Below are 6778 nucleotides of genomic sequence, written 5' to 3' on the forward strand. Positions count from 1 at the left end.
CCCTGCTGCACCTGTTAACTTGTTTCGGGAAGAGGATTTCCCGCCGCTCCCTCAGGGCGTGGATTCCGGAGATGAAGAGGGGCAGGTCCCATTCGCTGCTGATGCGGCCCCCCCCCCCTGCGTCACCCGACATGCCCCTGGTGGTTGTTGTCCCTCCGCCGAGTGTTCTGGTGGCTCCTGTCGCTGGTCACTTCGCTGTGCCAGTTGCTCCCGAGGGTCTTCCGGATGGTCTCTGCGGGTCGTCTGCGTCCTCCTCGACTCCTGCTGCTGTGCCTGGTCCTGCACCCTCGCCAGGTGTTACGGCTGTGCTGGGTGTTGGGGGGGGGGCTGCGGAGCGTCCTGTTGTGTGCGGCCCGGTTCTCCATGTGGTTGAGGCTGCTGCCGTACTGCGACGGGCGTTGGTTCACTCGGTTCGTGAGGCCCGTGGTTCTGGGTCCGCCTCCGGCTGTGAGGATGTGCGGCCAGTGCCCAAGCGTTCCAGGCGTTCTTCTGCTTGGGCTGATGTGGAGGACTACGACGCAGGTGGAGCTTCGGGAGATGATGTGGCGATTCTGGGTGCGTCGCGCTCTACGTCGCTGGTGGTGGCTGACGTCCATGTGTCTGCTGTTGACGATGGTTGTGCGTCTGATTTACCTCCTGTTCTTTCTCCTGCAGAAGGTTCTACGCAGTGGGAGGTGGTTGCTCCTACAGACGTGGGTGGTGTGGGTTCTGGTGCGAGCCGAGGCATCAAGCTGGTGGTGAAGAAGGATGCCAAGCGTGGGGGGTCCCTGCAGGTACAACGTTTGGTGGTTGACGTGGGGCCCTGTGAGGCAGCCGAGGAGGCTCCCAGTGCGCTGCCCATTGCCCGGCTACATGGGAAGGAGCCTCTCCCTCTCGTCTTGGCCTCCGGAGTGGCGAATGATGCTGACCATCCTTTGCGGTTTGACATTGATGACCGCGTGCGTCCTGTTTCGTGGTGCCCTTCTTCCAGCTGGATTCGACGGGCTCGATGTTTTATTGTGGGTGTGCCTGAGTTAATGCCTGATCCTCGTACGGTTCGTAATGACCCTGTTTCGGAGGACATTATGTTACTTTGGGAGGCATATTGCATTCGATTCCCGGCGGCGGAGTGGCCGGAAAAGTATGAGAAATTTTAGTAGTTTGTGTGCTTGCTGTGTGTTTGGTGTGTGCTTGGACCTGTGGTTTGTTTGCAATGTGTTGTACCTATTGTGCGCCCTTCAGGCCAGTGTTATGTTTGTTCAAGCCCGTTGTTTTGTTGTATTGTCTTGTGTCTTTCTTGTGTTTCATTATGTTTGTTTTTGTTGTCGGCCCTTCAGGCCGGTGTTTCGTGTCTTTGTATGAATTTGTATTTAATTGTTTTGTGCTACAGTGTCTTGTTATGTTTCTTGATGTGCTTTGTTGTTTTATTATCTGTCCTTCAGGCCGGTGCATGTATGTTGTTGTGTTTGTGCCTGTTTTGTTTTCAGGTGTGCGTGTTTTGCTTGTTTCTTACTATTGTTTATTTTGGCCTCGCCCTTTGTTTACGGGGCGGATGGCTTGGTGTGTGTTTTTTTTATTTATTCCTGTATTGTTTGTGCTGTGCATTTGGCCTGGTGTTTTTATATTGCTTTGCCTGTTGTACGTGTTTCTTTATGTTTTGTTTGGAATGTATTGTGTTTGTCCTGTTCTGTTTCCTGCTATGTCTCTGGATGTTACTGTGATTGCTAGTTTGCCATTATATTATATTTTGTGTTTTTGATATATGCTGTATTTTTCTATGTTTTTCTCATGTATGTGTTTTGTTGTGCTATGCTGTCGGCCCTTCTGGCCAGTGGTCTATTGTTTTCCTTTGTTATATATTCTGTATTGTTTTTATTGTATTTAAATTGCATGCTTTGCATGTAAAAAAAAATAAAAAAAATGTGCGACAATTCATGGAACGACCGCCATTGTAACATTAGCCTCAGAGGGGCATTATATTTTTGAAGACTGTCACTACGAAAAAAGGAATTAGACATACGAGAGCTACACAAGAGACAACGACTATGCATACAACGGAGAAAAAATATTGGTACAACAAAAAGAGGTAAAGTCCCATACAAAAGATTTGGTTCCTTAGAAGATTCTCTGGTGCAAGTGTTACGACCTGGTTGGTCTATGTAATAAGCAGTATATAATAAGAAATACATAAATATTGTTATACAATTAGTATACAGTGCATATTTAGGCATTGGTTAGGTTAGGTGTTTATGTTATGTTGGCGATTATTTGTATTTGTACGTGGGTGAAGCATTTACAGCATTGTGGTTCGAACAAAAGTCGTCAACGAATCGGTGTTAAAGATATATAAGAACAAAGGTAACTGCAGAAGGCCTATTGGCCCATACGAGAGGGCCATATGTTTGAACGTCATCAGTTGTGACCTACCCGATCCACCAGATTGTGATACCAGATCAACCAGGCTGTGATTCGTACGTCAGACTGCGAGCAGCCGCGTCCAATGGGCTGGTTCACCAGGAGGCCTGGTCGACGACCGGGCCGCGGTTATGCCAAGCCCCGGAAACACCTCAAGGTGAGACATGTGAAAACAGGTTTTTCATTCATAAACCTTGGGGGGCGGGGGGTTAGCAGGTGTATGGAATGTACTTAAGCCTTTGTTTACGAGGACGAGCTTTTACACTTGTCTCAATAGATCGTAACTGGACAGTTACTCGATAGTAACTGGATACTCAGTTTTCTGTCAAACAGGACTCAGCGAGTAACTGTCAACCATATAAAATCTAGGCCAAGTGCAGTGAAAAGCTCTGTACCTCAGGGTACAGTCCTTGCACCGCTGCTTTTCCTTATTCTCATATCAGATATAGACAAAAATACAAGTCACAGCTTCGTATCATCCTTTGCAGATGACACAAAAATCAGTATGAAAATTACCTCGGCTGAGGACATTGAAAAACTTCAAGCTGATATTAATAAAGTTTTCGACTGGGCATCAGAAAATAACATGATGTTTAACAGTGATAAATTCCAGGTACTCAGGTACGATAAAAATGAGGACCTTAAACATAATACAGAGTACAAAACACAATCAAATGTACCCATAGTAGGAAAACTGCATGTAAAGGATTTGGGAATAATAATGTCTGACGACCTAACGTTTAAGGAGCATAACCAAGCAAATATTGCGACAGCCAGAAAAATGATAGGATGGATTACGAGAACTTTCAAATCCAGGGATCCCATCACAATGGTTGTACTCTTCAAGTCACTTGTGTTGTCCCGTCTTGAGTACTGCTCAGTACTCACTTCCCCCTTCAGAGCAGGAGAGATTGCTGAAATAGAGGGAATACAGAGAACATATACGGCACGCATAGATGCAATAAAGCACCTAAATTATTGGGATCGTCTCAAAGCCCTCCAAATGTACTCACTAGAAAGAAGACGAGAGAGAGATCAAATAATATACACCTGGAAGATACTGGAGGGCCAAGTACCAAATCTACACAGTAAAATAACAACGTACTGGAGTGAACGACATGGAAGAAAATGTAGAATAGAACCAATGAAGAGCAGAGGTGCCATAGGCACAATCAGAGAACACTGTATAAACATCAGAGGTCCGCGGTTGTTCAACGTCCTCCCAGCAAGCATAAGAAATATTGCCGGAACAACCGTGGACATTTTCAAGAGGAAACTAGATTTATTCCTCCAAGGAGTGCCGGACCAACCGGGCTGTGGTGGGTATGTGGGCCTGCGGGCCGCTCCAAGCAACAGCCTGGTGGACCGAACTCTCACAAGTCGAGCCTGGCCTCGGGCCGGGCTTGGGGAGTAGAAGAACTCCCAGAACCCCATCAACCAGGTATCGTGTGCGAACGTCTCAAACAGTGCTTAGCTGGCGACCTCTATTAGAATTCCAAAGCTCTAACTTTCACTTCACCTACTTCTAATATAAGTAATAGCCAACAGAAGCTTAACACCTAATCTAACCTACCCCCTAACTTTACATTGATATTTAAATTATAATATTAACTCATGACAGCCAATTGTTTACACAATGTTAAACCGGATGAATACATTTGACTGGGAGGGAAGGAGGGGGGGATGCGGTCACCACCAAAGAGCCTAGCCTGAAAACGGATGCTGGAAACGAGCATTTGACCTTTGTCGAAAAAGACAGGTTGGTTTATTACAGTTTACTGCAGTTCAACCCATCCATGAATGGGCTAAGTTCATCCAGACCTGAAATTTACCATTTGGAGGAGCTGCCCTTCCTAGTTACCTGTGTATATAAATATATATATAGATGGAGAAAGAGGCCCATAAAAATTTATTACAAAGTCTGAAACCTTCACGTTTATAAACATCCTGCCACCCGGTTTCTCTCTCAAGAGATCTACCTTTCTCCCTGGGAACCCGAGTCAAAAGTATAACTAGTGATCAGAGTAATCTGGGGAAAGGCTTGGAGGAGCTCTGGGGCAGTCAAGTGACTGCCCAGAATCTACCATAGGAAAAGCTGCCAAGAAACTGGCCTCTCCAGTGACATTTTGTACGGGAACACACATCCAGTCTATAGAGGAAGGTTCTACCCAAGTTACACATTCCGACAACTTCAGAAAGCATCCGAAAGGAAGTTAACACGCTCTAGTCTTGGATGAAGGAAACCTTCGGTGAACATCCGGCCTGGAACTCGCTTTCTTCGGAGCCTCCTTTGTTAGCATGGAGAAAGGGAACATCCCCCAGTGACATTAGTAACGGCTTCATTCCCAGCAAAACCATAGACCCCTTGAGTAGTCTGGTGTCCCTGCTTTAAAACCTTTTATCCTGTGGTCAGAGGAGCTCTGCCAATTATATAGTCTTCTCGCAATAATGAGGGACACTTAGCACTAACAACAAACCAGGTAAACTATGTTACGCAGTTCTGGAGACCCAGAAACGTTCACCTCTAACACTTCACAGGGCCTGCCACCTGACCACAATATCTGTTGATCTGTAGAAATGCTGCAGCGTTCCAGAGCTACCAATACCTTGTGCAAGATGCGGATGATGGCCACGTAGCTGCCAAGTGGTCAGCCTCCCGAAACTGTGTCCGACGGTATATTCAGCTTGTTAGGTTTTGCCCCGACACTTTCCCCTCATGCTATAACTTTCCTCTCGCAGGATAGTCTTCTAACCCCCAGCTGAAGCATCACCCTCTTGGGTAATTTTTGTCTAATTGATTGGACTGGTGGAATAGAAGAGACTAACAGAAGGATGGATGGAGAGGGGAGGCAACAGGATTGAAATGTACCCAAAAATGTTAGATTAACATTAACCATGTTACACTACCTACCACTAAATGGTCAAATTACTGACCAAAAGAATGGTTTATCACTCGTAAGTGGTTGATGTACAAATTACATTAGACTATACCTATTAGAAGATCATTGCTTCATGGTATAGTGAGTTAAATGATTAAAATTATTAAACACTTCACTTATTGTACTTGTGGGAATATACACACTACAATATGACCACTGCGATTCAAGAGAAGTTTTATCAAGTAACTTTAATCCCTCCATACCTGCAGTGCCGTTGTACGAGACCACTTTCTTGGGTCTGGTTGACCATTCCTGCAGTGCCGTTGTACTGATGCACTCTCGTACATGTCTCAAATTACAAATTATATTAAATACCTCAAAATAATAAAATGAACACATCTTCATGTAAAGTTTGAGAAATATCCCGCTAAACAATCGATCAGGTCAGACATTGGTTGATCTAAAAAGCCGACTTACCACAATGGCAAAACCCAACCTCAGACTTGACTCATCCACAAGCCGTTCTCAACAACGGCCAAGTGGTCGTTAACCCGGGCAGCCAAACATGACAGTTCTCAACAACGGCCAAGTGGTCGTTAACCCGGGCAGCCAAACATGACAGTTCTCAACAACGGCCAAGTGGTCGTTAACCCGGGCAGCCAAACATGACCGTTCTCAACAACGGCCAAGTGGTCGTTAACCCGGGCAGCCAAACATGACCGTTCTCAACAACGGCCAAGTGGTCGTTAACCCGGGCAGCCAAACATGACCGTTCTCAACAACGGCCAAGTGGTCGTTAACCCGGGCAGCCAAACATGACCGTTCTCAACAACGGCCAAGTGGTCGTTAACCCGGGCAGCCAAACATGACCGTGAAGAACGCTTCACACACAACTTGTTTTCAATCTATGCTGCTCCGTGCTCTGACACACATTAGTTCATACATTTTAACACTAGATTCATTTAAAATAGTTTTTCATACGTGAACTATTATTATACATATTTATTAGGCGTGGGAGACTGGTTGGAATACACTCGGGAGCTATAATATCCAACAACTATCAGACCTATACACTATATAAATATACATTAATATTTACTTGTATTGGACAAAATATAGTGCTTAGTTACACAGGAGGTTAATGTTAATTATGGCGTCTCTGGTGTTGGCTGCAGCGTGGACGACATTGAGTCAGGATGGCTAGTTGCATTCACATAGGATGGTCGGAGGGGGGGGGGGGGGTGAAGAGTGACACTTCCTAGATTAAAAGTCTTTGGTCCTAATTTCAAAGCCTGAAGTCTGATAATTCACAAGAAACACCTTGTAACTGCCAGAATTTAACTATAATAATTTGTAAACTTTTTCCACCTGCTTTTGGTCGAAGGTTCAATTTCACTATAAAGTTACCACGCCGCTGTTATGGAACAGTTAATCACGTAGCAGTCGTTTTAGAATTTAATTTTGTTTTAATAAGCTTCATGAAAAGTCTTGAGCAAGGTAAAAGT

This window comes from Procambarus clarkii, chromosome 67, assembly GCF_040958095.1.
Source record: "Procambarus clarkii isolate CNS0578487 chromosome 67, FALCON_Pclarkii_2.0, whole genome shotgun sequence".
Lineage (NCBI taxonomy): Eukaryota > Metazoa > Arthropoda > Malacostraca > Decapoda > Cambaridae > Procambarus > Procambarus clarkii.